We start from the raw sequence: 12,729 nt of genomic DNA on the forward strand, positions 1-12,729 counted from the left end.
TAAAAATGAAACCCGTTTTCCGTTGTCACGACATAACATGAAAACGGCTTGACCGATTTGGCTGATTTTTTTTTGTAGTTTTCTAATACTCTGTACAAGGTTTTTATGGAAAAAAATATAAAGAAAATCTCTACGCTAAGGCGGTACGAAGTTCGCCGGGTCAGCTAGTTTATGATAAAATTAACGTGGTTTAAATGTAGAAAATCGAAACAGTGGACTGTAGAATACAATTAACCTAAGTATAATCTGTTGTCACCAGGAAAGTCTAGTGACAAACCGGATTCATTGAATCCTTTGCAGACGGCGAAGGGGTTAACTAATGGCGAAACTTTGGAATTAATAGCCACAATGGGACACGCACTCAGGCTGAAGCAATGGGGTCATGGTCTATGCATCCCATGGATTTAGGCAAGTACCTATGAAAATCGATAAAATTGCCAAATGTAGATGGTAGAATCTTAATGGTAGTTGTATTCTTATGGCTGTATCTGTCAAAATTATCTATTTTTAAAGAAAATTTTGTTTAATGTGAATATCCATGAACTGCTTTAGACGTTCGTGCTTTCAGGCAGTTATTGCTTGGTAAACTGAATTTGGTTGATGAAAATCAGTGATCTGAAATTTGTAAAATACCAATTGTCTACTTTGAAATAATTTATACCCTATCATTATTATTATTATTATTATTTTTTTTTTTATGGTACCCCTAGGGATAAGCGCAGAGCCTTTTTAATGAAGTTTCAAACGAAGTCTTTATTAATATCAAGTAGCTAGGTAGGCCTGAATAGCCTTACAACTGATAACGATCCTATGATATCTATTTATTCTCATCTGCAATAAAACTACAGTCCCACGTGTTGCAGTTGCACCAAAAAAGTTGACGAGCACAGATTTTAATGGCAAATTAAAACAAAAGCCGTTCGACAAACCGCAGTATTGAAATGAGAAAGACATAACCATAAAGACACCGGGCTGCCTCAACAAAGTCAATTTAGACAATTCTTCAGTCGTTAAACCAAACTGGCGACCGGGGGATCATAAAAAAGAGATAATCTCCAACAAAGCGTCCGAACAAGTTTTTGAAAATAGAATATAATTTCTAATTTTCTCCCGGTGATTTTAATTAAAAATGGTCCCCCGAGAGCGGGACGGACGATCGCCCCGGGCCCGGGTTGGAGAGGGACGCCAATAAATTACGCAGCTTGCTCTCGGAGGGGCTAAATAAATTAGGAGTGATTAAGAGGTGCGCGCTTCTGTACGTTTGAACGTGTCATTATTTTGTTGGAATTATTCGTGAAACGTGAGCCAAGTGATTAACTCGATACAAAGTGTCGTTTAGGTCAGCTAATGATATTGAGTAGCCGCTTATTACGGTCGATACAACATTTCGGAAATTAATCCGTGTGATACGAATCAATGCGTGTTACATTTAAATTAGATTAATACTGTAGTAGTTAAAATATTAGTCCGTTATTGTTGTTTTGTTTTAGTTTAATTGCTCAGGATTTTGATGGCTTTCAATATAGTTTCAATGTTTTTATGTAATATCATTTCATGTAGAGAAGTAACCATAAAATAAACTAGACTATAATCTGTGACTATCTGACGCAAAATCGTTTTAAATTTTTATCACAACTTAATCTCAATTACTTCTCGTTGGAAAACACTCTAGATTCATCGATAATTACGTAAATAAGTAATTTTATAGTATTTGCATCAAAAGTAACTGGCGAGAAGTGTATGCGTTAGATAAGATAAGATATAATAATTTCCAATCTGACGTTTTATTTGAATTTGATTTTAAAATTATACACCGTTTATGAGCCAATTAAAAAAAATACTACAGTTTCTGAAGTGTTCAAACAGCGAACGTGTTAAGTGGGCGAGAGAGAAACAAAATCATGGATTATGTGAAGGGTGGTTAAGCGGAAAATATGATAAATTATTAATAAAAATGTATTATTAATAAACTTTAAAATCTAATTGTCTCAATTGAATATCAATATTAATCACTCGAAAAACGGAAAAAGTAAAAATTATAGGACAAACAATAAGATAGTATATTATGCCAATAGGACAGTATTATGACAGGCTCTAGAAAAGGACAGTTTATAAGTATGTAGAGTCCACATATAAATTAATTTGTCAGACAGTCGATTAAAACTCCTATGTTAACATTTTCAATGGCCGATCCATGCTAGAATTTCCATAAGCTTTGACGAACTTCGGTAGCTCTGCATCACAAAATTACTCGCGGGGGAGGTAGACAGATATACAAGTCTAATAAGGGGTGTGAAAGAGACGAGTATGGTTATTGTATTAAAACAAACGACCGCCTTGGGCCCACCGAGAACAGTTTTGGTGCGCTTTAATTTAGTCTCCTCAATGTTTTAAAGCCACAAGGGAGGGGGGAGGGGGGCTTACTAAGTATCTATTTGAGGGCTGTACAGCGCGGTTAATAAATTCGTACAGTTAATAATTCCGGTTGTTTTGAACTTGTGACGTGGCGGCGAGACGGTTTATTGTGAGCTATGAATTGACATTTCGAATGTATGACGTCAGAATAAAATTGTGTTTCAGTAGTATTCTAGATTTGCCCCTAGAAAATTAGAGTAACGTGCTACTGCTGCAATGGATGAAGTTGTGGACTAAATAAATGACTAGATCATGATGATGAATAAGATTCTATGGGTTTCATTCGTTTCAGTCAAATGACGTCCACTGCTGGACAAAGGCCTCCCCCAAGGATTTCCATAACCACCGGTCCTGTGCTGCCTGCATCCAGGCTCTTCCCGCGACCTTCACCAGATCGTCGGTCCACCTAGTGTTTAGTCTATGGGTTTAAACAAAGAATTTGAATGGTGGGGCTTTATCATTTATCTCTCTTTTCTCCAAATTTGCGACATCGCCAAACAATGTGACAATAGTTGTAATCAAATTCAATCGATGTTATTGCCTCTCTACATCAGCTGAATTTTTTAAGGGTGGCGAAGAGAGATCGCGATAAGCATGCATCTTGTTGTTGACCAAAAAACACTTTTTAATGTACTAAGTAAGAAAACCTCTAAACGCACATTTTGAGCTCACCTATATTCGAATAGGATTCAATGAAAACCTCGTAAAAATATTCAGGGGACGGTTTTTTGTCTCTTCTGAAAAAAAAAATGTTTTCGGTACTCCCGAGGTTTCTACTCGAAAACCTTTACACAAAATTTGAAGAAATGGCGGATGCTTTAAGCTGGAGCCAGTAATCCTTTAAGTGGTACGAGTAATCGAGGATGGGAGTTATTAACACGTTGACATCCACAAATAACTGGTTACGAGCGGTTAACCGGTTCACTAGTTATTATAACGTATTTAATTAAATATCTAGGTCATCATATTTAAAATTCAATTGTAAAATCGTAGCAAACAACAACACTAAAACCATAGAGCAATCTCATTGAGTGTCAATAGAATGTTTATTGCCCCAGATAAGCATAGACAATATTTTTATTTTATTCATAGAGATGTTATCGCTCAGCATCAAGTAAAATTAAGTCCATATTCAATAGAAGCGTTTTTATTCGCAATATACTTTATATTTCTATTACCCTGAGCTAGGGGAACTACCGGGTAGATATAATTTATAGGTTATGTCCGAGATTGTATCTTTATTTGTTGTCTATGCTCTATAGTGGACTAATAAAGTTTTGGGGTTATGGCACAATTGGTTATAAGATTGCCCTTTATGACTAGAGATGTAATTAACACGTTGAGTGCGAAACCAGGTCTATAGACCTTGTGTACGTCTCGCTTACCGTGCGGCTAAGAAAATTATAGTCTTCCTTGTCGTGCGAAAGGCATAACTTCAATTGGGTCCGGTGTAGGAAAGTGATGAATATATATCTATGATGTATTTTTAAAATAGAATCCAATGATGTACCTACCTTAATACCAGGTTTTTAGACCTGGTACCGCACGGAAGTAATAAAATGTCTTCACAATGCGAAACCAGGTCGAAGCACCTTGTACCCTGCGCACCTGGTACCGCACCCCACGCTAGCTTCGTGCAGCCAGTGTTGCCTCGCATTCGTAAGAAACGCACATGTCGACATGGCGTCAAGAGAAACAAACAAAATCAAAACTGCAAATTGATTATAATTTAATTTGCTACACGATTTATTGCTAATTTAAATAATGTTTTTCGTGACAAACATTTGAAGTTGTAACTAATATGTTTTCTTTAAATATAGCTTATTTAAGTATTTATGCACGTATGTCTCATTTGTAAAATATTTAGACTAAATTATTAAAACCTCTTTGTTTGTTACTTTTTTAAATTTATATTAAAACTTAATTTAAATTATCGATATTTGTATTTCACATCCCTAGAATACCCACCAGACTTCCCTACTTCAGTGCGGCACAGGGTGCATAAGCCTTGTATTTTGAAAATAGCTATAATTTTTATACTAAACAAGTTATTCAGGAACGCCTTCAGGTGTATGTCAATAAATGCATTATTATTAATATTCAAAGAAAAAAAACACAATATCTATTAACATGAAGCCAAAAATAAAATTAATATATCTTAAATATTACAAGGTCTTTAAGCCTTGTGCCGCCACAATGTAAGTTTTAATACCAGGTTTACTGACCTTGTACCGAAGGAATGGAAAGTATTAGAAAGTTACTGCCGCAGCAAAGGTGTTAAATGAATTATAGGAAATATGAGACAAGAGGTTTTTTTACAACGAAAACTTTTGAATATTGCTGAAATAAAAAAACACACTTATGTCTTCTACTTCAAAAAAAGAGAAAGATTGAAATGCAGCGAATCACTAGAATCTCTAATAACAGCAGATTTGGTCTTTATAGAATCCTTCTTAAAGAATCACTATATTGGATATAGCGTGCAACGTATACTTAAGTTAATGGCTTTATTTTATTAGCATGAATCTAAGATAACTCAAGATTGCAGTATGAGGGAACGCTGTATTAAGTCGTTATTATCGCAATTTTAACCCTTTCAATAAGTGCATAACTGTCCAGCTACATTAATTGGTTAATGAACAATTTATATTGACAACTTCCAGCACTATAATTGGTGGAAAATATTAAAATCCACTTTACAATCTTTATAAGTATTAAAATGAATTTATAAGAAGAAATTAAATTGCACGTAATCAAAACACTGGCTCGCATTGGTTTATAATTTCATTATTCCCAGAATCAATATATGGGATCGCGGGGCGTACTCGGGTGTAAAGATTCAGTAAATTTCGCCAATAATAATGTACCGTTGTAACCACCTAATAGCACAGTGCGCATGCGGTTAAAGTATAGCCGAACCGATAATTTTGGTACTTGGCCCGACACTATCCCAGCTACGTCATTAAACCAATAACAACTCTACACACACGTCTTAAGATTGCTTTTTCTTTGGTCACGAATGACAGTCGGGGCAATTTGTCTTATGCCCGTGTGTTCCCGTAATGTTCACACTATATCGATCGTCGATTGTCGTTTTCAGGAATCGATTAAAATAGGCGTAGGGTCTTATCGAGAAAGGCGTGATGATTGCCGAATCGATGGCGATTGTGCGGCGCCTTCAGACGAAAAAGGCTAGCCTAGCTATTACTGAGGCAAAGCGAGTTCAGTTTAGCGACTGGTTGTTGTAAAAACGAGTATTACCTGTAGCACGTATAAAGTGATTTTTATAGAGTCGTTAGCCACATTTTTTATTTATTGGACAGAGTATGACATTACACAAATTAATTAATTTCTGCTAAGTTTAGTACGTACATGATAATTGTTTTCAGAAGTTTATAGCAAGAACACGTGAAACACCTGCACATAACTAAGAATTCTGAACAAAACGTGTTATCCCAATTTAAAAATGTCAAGTAATACTATTTTACGAAATAAGAACCTTATACATCATTCAAAAATAATTATGAAAACACCAAGAGAAAATATGCAAAAAGGTCCCCAATCAACGCATCGCTCGCACGCCGCGCCCGCCACCACCGCGCAATTTGCGAGCGATCCCGAGAAATTAATTTCCAAAATCACCAGTAATAATAAAGTTATAATTTTGCCCTGAATAGGTACCTTGCTGTGTGGACAAGTTGTGCCAGGGCCGGACTGGGTTAAACGGTTGGAATTGAGTTTTTTCTTTGCATTCCCGCGATGCTAATGGAGCGATTGAGGGCTGTTTAAAAGTTGGTAGCTAATTTAAATTTTTTACCCTTGCATAATCAATTGATTTCAATCTTATTACGTTTGAATATTTTAAAGTAGATTAAATGCAAATGCTAGTTTGGGTAAGATATTTTGAATCGATTTTGAGAGCTACTTCGTACTATGAAAATTGGATTTGCAGTAGAATGATTATAGTTATTGAAATTTTAAAAGAAAATCGCAATCGAATTGTTTTAAATATTAAAGTACCTACCTACTTACATTATGAATAATAATAATAATGCAATTATAATAACATTATTATAATCATAATGACGCTCAAGTGCATCCCTGGTCCACTAATAAAGTCATCAGCCGCGGGAAATGGCTACCAAAGCGCGCGCGCAGATTCCGCGAACGCTAGAGCGTTATTAAACGCGATGTGTCGCGGCGGACAATAACAGCTTTTATTGCTCTTCTCTGTACTGTCGACGCGAGACGACTTTATTATGAAAGCATTATGGTAATTGAATGACTTGGAATAGCAATATCATGTGCGGTTGAACAAGAAATTAATAAACGCTAAAGTTTTTGAGTGTGATTGTTGTTGTTAAAAGTAAAAGTTTATGTCTAGTTTTGTTTTGTAATGGTTCTGCAGAAGTGAGAAGTTTAACTATTTGATTGATTTTCTGAACGTTTAAATAACAGGCTCATTTATTCAAATATATTATCGATTAAAGTGCCCTGAATAGATTCGAGCTTATTCAGGCACAAAACCCTATTTAACTTTTTTTAACTTTGATACACAGCACAGATCATGAAACTATAGGTACATTTTTGTTAAAAAATACCCCAACTGCATAGGATTTTACTGTTTTTAGCTTGACGTAGTGTCGCCTTTCCAAGCTGCAAGAGCTATTATTATGTACCTAGCAAATGCAAGTTTCAAAAAATATAACATCCACTAACATAAAACGTTTTAAGAAGCCAATATATTTGATTTACTTCTTTATAACTGTTAATCAATAAAAAACTCAATAATCGATAATCAATTTCGCCTCCCGAGTCCGTCTCTGCGCGCGTTGATGAAGACATCGCGGAAAGTGGGCCCATTATGTGCGCGCGCGCGTTCCGCGAACCCGCCACGCCCTCCTAATTGAATTTGTATGGCGTACGTGTCACCGTTAAAACGCGTGATACGGGTTTACGAGATGTGCCTAGATTTTATTTTGATTGATTCAGTAGATTGGATGGAGATAATTATCAATTCAATTAATTGTAGAGTCTCTAATAATTATGTCCTAGAAGGAACTATAGACTGAAAGTTGATTTTGAGTGTATTTGTGATAAAGAGATAAAATGTGGGTCATCTATAAAGGGAATAAAGAAGTAACTAAGTACTTGACTGATACGGAATTTTTACTGAAAGTATTTGCTATAAAGAAAATTCTGCGAAAATTGGGTAAGTAACAAGTATTATGATGATGCAATTTATTAATTCTCAATAACTATTTTGTTATGATAACAACAATAATACTTAATAGTTTTAATCTTACCAATCAAAATCGTTTTTATGAGTATGTCAAGAAACAGCTTTTTTACGAGTATGTCATTCTTTTCACAACGTAATTTTCAGTGCAAATAAAATGTTAGAAAAATTATAATTTCTTGACATATTTTAGTAAAAAACCTAATTGTCTAGGGCCCTACAAGTTAATATACCATAATATCCGTAATATTAAGAGCACCAATGCCATCCATTGGCATAACGCCGTCCAGCGTAATGGCCGCTCATTAGGGGACTTTTGAAATTATTAGCAATATACATATCATTTCAAAGTATTAAGCCATATTAACGACAGACGCGAGTTTTTCCAGTGAATTTTACCAGTGGCTTTTAATATGTGCAGGGTGACCGACCACGGCAGGCGAAATGCACTTTTATAGTGGTACTATTTAGGCACACTTTCTTTAAAAATGGGACATTGGGACCTTTTGAAATGAAGTAAGTCCCATCTAAAATAGTGAGGCGAAAGTCCAATTTTCCAATGTTTTTTTTTTCATTGGCAACTAATAATCTGACATTAACCTTTGTTTTACATTTGTCAATTAAAATAGATATTTTATTGTACAAACACAGTATGAAACCACGAGGCTCAATTTAAGCAACCAGGCATGCAAACACCACAGGACGTGGAAAAATACAAAGCGCTATCAATTTCAAAACAGCATACGGCCCATAATCAGGCGGTTCACCCTACAATTTTTTATACCTTAGAAGTGTGAAGGTGGTAAGGTAATTACCATAGCTGAATTAACATAGCCGTACTTAACGAGAATGGCGTTCGATTAAACGAATTAGTTATTTGACAGGAAAATTGTTTGTCCCGCTCTAATGGACGTTATGATAGAGCAGTAAAAGGATACGGGGAAAAAACTCACAGGGTAAGTACTTAATATTAACTAGGGTATTTACCCATTCTTGTTTATAATATGAGGTTGTTACAACGTAATTTATTGTGGTTTTAGTTTAAAAATGTTTCAATAGAACTTAAAAGGAATAGATGTTGATTATTCTTCATAAATTGTCGACGTTAATTGCTTCCGTAGACGGAATAAAAAAAAACGAAAAAAGTTTAAGATTAAAAAAATCTGCCCCACTCCTGTTCAGATTTGAATTAATTTACCAAATACATGTTCGTTACACTTATGTTTATGCAACGGCTGACTCATGACTTCTAAATCACCATAAACGTCTACCTTATTTATTCCCGAGTTGCCAGTAAAAAAACAAAAAGTTAACCGATACGCTATCAGCGTTTGCCCATCACAAAATAGACGTCTTCATTATATTAGCCGTGTTTTTGAAGCTGGTAGCCCCGGGCGAGTCCAGATTGGTACATGATAAATCGACACTACCACACGGTAACCTTGTCTGGTTGTAGACCCTTGTGGAAACAAAACATTATGTTAGAAACTTAGGTCCGTATACGAAACACTCAAATATTAATTTAGGCTGTGAGAGGTCTACATATTAAAAATGAACGAAACATAGACTTGATTGTGTACTTGATTTGAATTATTTTTTTAGAAAATGTATGTAGAATGTATTAACCCCCATAACCCCTCCACAACGACGAGTATCGGACCCATAAAAACTCATAAAACTCATTTATATTTTGCAATTAAGCTTTTAAAAAGCGCTTTCACACGTCCCACTATAGCTCTACCTGCTTCAGGACAATAATTGCTGAGAATAAGCAGCTACTACTAATACCCACACCCGAATGAGTTCAGTCCGATGCCGACACCATTGAACGTTGTCGCTTCTCTAATCTAATAAAATTACTAATCATTTCTTTCTTCTTTATTGCTAAAGGATGTCCCTTAAAATCTTAGTAGTAGACGTTATGAGTCACCACCATAAAATCATTTCCCTCGAAGGTAGACTAATCGCGAATAATCCAGCTACTTATGTAAAACTTACTTATTTCTGAAACATACTGGTTTTGCTTTGAAGCCATAATTGAAGCTGCGGGCAAGTCTAGCCTCGATAAAGTGTTTAAGTTATGTCCGTCCATATTATTTCATCAATAGGTTTAGTCATAAAATAATAATTTTCTCTTTTAGCTATTTCTTAAGTTTCTACGACATTCTCTTTTCTTGTAACCGTTAGCATTTTCAATTTCTTTGGATCTGTCGCAAGAGGTTAATTAGTATTGCCCTACTATGGGCTGCTGCATACGGAGTGGGATGTAATAAAATTTAATGCTTTAAGAAAATAATATTGGTCGCCTTGGCACACGCCGGTATGGCCAACCTTTTGAGCACAACCGAAAAAAGTTAAATTATGTTTTCCTGTAGTTTGACTGATGTTGCATTGTTGTTTCCAGAAACTTGACTGATGTTGAAACAGCAAGGCTTGTATATTTTAGTTATTTTCATAGTATTATGTCTTATGGTCTTTTACTGTGGGGCTCAGCAGCAGACATAGAATCAATTTTCATTTTACAGAAAAGAGCTGTTCGGGCAATATACGATCTTAAACCACGTGACTCGCTTAGAGAAGTTTTTAAAGAAATCAATATATTGACTGTGGCTTCGCAATATATATTTGATAACATTATGTATGTCCGTAAACATATACATTTATTTACTAAGAAAAGTGACGTCCACTCATTTAACACGAGACATAAGAATAAACTTGCTGTTCCATCATTTAGGTTGCATAAGATAGGTAATTCATTCTTGGGGAAATGTATTACCATATTTAACAAAATACCACACAACCTTGTCGAATTGCCAATAAACAAAGGACAATGGGCAAAATGGTACCCGGCACCAATAGATATGTGTCTAATATCGTTTGAAAGGTCTTACCAAGATGAACAACTTTTACTATGACCACCAGCCTCAGATCTGGTTGTGTACGAAGATATACATACTTTTTTGCAGAATGGTAGCCGGCTCCAATAGTTATGTTTGTAGTGTCATTTGAAAGGTCTTACCAAGACGAACAACATTTACTATGGCCACCAGCCTCAGATCTGGTTGCGTTCGATAAAGATACTTTTTGTGTAACCTAAGTATAATACAGTATGGAAGGCAGACGCGCTCGGGGCAGGGCACCGACAAGATGGTCGGACGCGGTGAGGAAGACGGTGGGCGGGAGTTTGCATCGTGCGGTCCACACAGCTTATGACCGCAGTCTGTGGAGGAACACTATCTGTGGTCGCGATCCTCATCAGTGAGGGACCGAGGAAGAAGAAGAAGAAGTATCATACGTGTCCATCGTATGGTACTTAGGTTATGCGAGGCAGGAAGGGTTTACTGCTCCAGCATCCTTCCTTAACTCTATTATTATATTATTGATGGGGATAGTTGTGAAATAAATATTTTTATTTAAAGAAGTACTACCCCCTTATTAATAAAAAGTTACACCTAGGAAGAACCTTGGATTAAAATGACATTTCCATACCAAGTGACAATTTAAGCCAGAGTTCAACTAGGGTGTAACTTTTATTAATAAAGGGGTTGGAGTTTTATTACTTCTTAAGGGTTTTATTATGGGTTGCTAAAGCGAATAAACCCACAAGACCCAATAAGTCCACCCACAAGATGGACCGACGACCTCATAAAGGTAGCGGGAAGGCGCTGGATGCAGGCCGCCACCAACCGGCCATTGTGGAAATCATTAGGGGAGGCCTATGTTCAACTGGACGTCCTATGGCTAAAATGATCATGATGATGATGATGAAAGCGAATAAAGGGCTAATAGCTTGGATAGTTCATCGTAGGTATAATCCTTTCCTTTTCAATGCTTCTTTTAGTTATATTAATAGATTGTAGTCATAGTAATACTCGTATACATGGATGATTGTGTTATACTTTCATTATAATACTTAGTGGAATTACTGCTTTCAAAACGTGAATTAGAACTGGCCCCATAGCAGACATTTTCCTACATCTAAAGGCCTTTTAAAATATATATTGGTTATGGCTATTGGAGCGGGTACCACTTTCCATACATTTGTGCCCATCATCCTTTAAGATACATATAAAAAATACCCTTATGTCCAAGGTTCGAGACTATATTGATGACAAGGATGCGTGGTCAGTTCAGTCTGCACATATTTGATGTACTTAAATTTGACTATTCTTACCGTTAGATAATTCCTGGCAATAAGTGGTGACTGAGTTTGTTCCGGCGTTTCTTCTCAGCACTTGCCATATGTTTGTCTCGAAGCGCTGGTAGGGCCCAAAAGATAAGGAGACATGTAAAGTGCCCCATAAGGGCTATTATTTTCTATTGACGTTCATAAGTGCCACTTGTGGTCTAAACTGAATAAATATTTTTGATTTTGATTTTTTGTGAAAAGTAAACAGAGTGGTTAAAACTTAAAACATACCTAAGCTGTAGTTTCTCGTAAAGCTCTAAAATTGATTTTAATTACTATATATTAGATCATGTACGAGTATCATCTTACTCTAGAAAGAGAAACAAAACAGTTTTTTTTCTGAAAGTTCAGTTGTCCTAAAACTCTGTGCGTGAAATAGTAGTTTTATGTTGTAGTACCCTAATAGTTTAAAAGGCCATTCTCCTGTGTTTTGTTCATCTTTCTGGTGTTTTTGCAATGTAAACAATATTATAGTCTGATACACCCAGCATAAAGTGTCGGTCCAGTTGTGCAGTGATACAGCAGTAATCATCGTCGATGAGTCCCATGAGCATCGACATCTGACTGTGGTGCTAGTGGTGTACAAAATATCGATAAAGTTTTTAAAGGTAGAGCTTTTGTTAATGTTACTTTTCAATCAATTAAAATGTAGTTTTTATGGACATGCAGTAACATGTGTTTAATTTTGACACTATCGAAAATATCTACTGAAAATTTAATGTAATTTATTGGCACATTAACAATTAATTTAAGTAATTAATTAATTCTGATTACATCTAGTCTCTGTTATCTTTGTGGTCTAGTTAATTTCTGGGACACACAAATCGAAACATTACTGTATGCAATTATTCCTAGATAGCTTGATTGAGCCATAATAGGCTTAAAG

General features: G+C 35.7%; 1 protein-coding gene across 1 annotated transcript in view; it reads right to left on the bottom strand.

The window, feature by feature from the left end:
• Positions 1–12,729, bottom strand: part of LOC135074813 (homeobox protein unc-4) — a 51,425-nt gene that overhangs the window by 20,679 nt on the left and 18,017 nt on the right. The window lies entirely within an intron of this gene.

Source organism: Ostrinia nubilalis, chromosome 9 (assembly GCF_963855985.1).
Source record: "Ostrinia nubilalis chromosome 9, ilOstNubi1.1, whole genome shotgun sequence".
Lineage (NCBI taxonomy): Eukaryota > Metazoa > Arthropoda > Insecta > Lepidoptera > Crambidae > Ostrinia > Ostrinia nubilalis.